This window comes from Orycteropus afer, unplaced genomic scaffold (assembly GCF_000298275.1).
Source record: "Orycteropus afer afer isolate SDZICR_OR568_19922 unplaced genomic scaffold, OryAfe1.0 scaffold00837, whole genome shotgun sequence".
Classification (NCBI taxonomy): Eukaryota; Metazoa; Chordata; class Mammalia; order Tubulidentata; family Orycteropodidae; genus Orycteropus; species Orycteropus afer.
In genome coordinates this window covers 724,858-726,164 of record NW_006922424.1, presented here as the reverse complement: position 1 = coordinate 726,164, position 1,307 = coordinate 724,858, and positions in this window count along the sequence as shown.

Sequence of the window (1,307 nt, the reverse complement as noted above, 5' to 3'; positions counted from 1 at the left end):
GAAAATAAAATTAATTAATAGAGCAGAAAATTTATAAAAGAATAGTTTCCTAATGGAATCTAAGGAAATAATCCCAAATACACTAAGTAAACACTTGCAGTGATTATTATTTTATTTTATTGAAGTGTTATTATTTTTTTAAGAAGCAAAACAGAATTATACTAAATATCTAAGAATAGAGGAAAAGTTGAATTAATTATAATATATGCATTTGATAAGAGCTCTGGTGGCATAGTGCCTAAGGTATTTGACTGCTAACCAAAAGACTGGAGGTTCAAACTCATCAATTGCTCTGTGGGAGAAAAGTATGGCAGTCTGTTTCCATAAAGATTTGCAGCCTAGGAAACCCAATGGGGCAATTCTACTCTGTCCTACAGGGTCACTATGAGTAGGAAGTGACTCTATGGCAATGAATTTGGTTTCTTCTTTTAAAAAAGATGCCTCAATATGGTAATAATAATTTATTCACTTAACTGCTCTCTTGGTACCTAGTGATGCTGTAACAAAAGATACTGCAGTAGTGGCCTTAAAGAACAGTAATTAATATGTCACATTTCTTGAGGAGAAAAGTCCCTATCAGGGCTCAATCATGTTGATATTATCTGTGAGCCTCTTTCCCAGTTTCTATTGATTGTTGAAGATCTTTGGTATTCCTTTGTTTATGCACAATCCTCACATGGCATCTTTTTCCTCTGTGTGTTTGTATCTCTGTGTCTTTTCACCTGTTTTCATAAGACACCAATCAGAAATGATTAGAACCCACCTTACTCTGTTATGATCTCATTACTGTAACAAAAGAAAGCTCCTGTTCCCAAACAGTCATATTTATGGGTTCAGGGACTAAGACTTCAACATAACTTTTTAGAGGACAATTCAATCCATCCATAACAGTCACTTTGTGTGATAAATATATTAATATATTTCATGCTATTTTGGAATGAAAAGTGTTTCTGGGTGCAGGTGATGTGGTAAGTAACAGGACAAAGTTAGAGAGAATATATCAGGAGAGAGATTAGAACAAGGATATTTTGGGATAGATCAGATAAACATTTTAAATAGACACAGATATTATTGCTGTTTTGAGTCATGGATTTTCAGTGAAAATATTGTACACAGGAACTAAATATCTGCATTCAGTTGGAGAGGTTTACCTTTCTTAGGATTTCTGTTATTGTTGTTTTTATGTGTCTTCAACGGCTCCGACGCATAGCGACCCAGAATGAAACACTGCTCGGTCCTGCATCATCCTCACAATCCTTGCTATACTCGAGCCCATCATTGCAGGTACTGTGTCAATCCATCTTGCC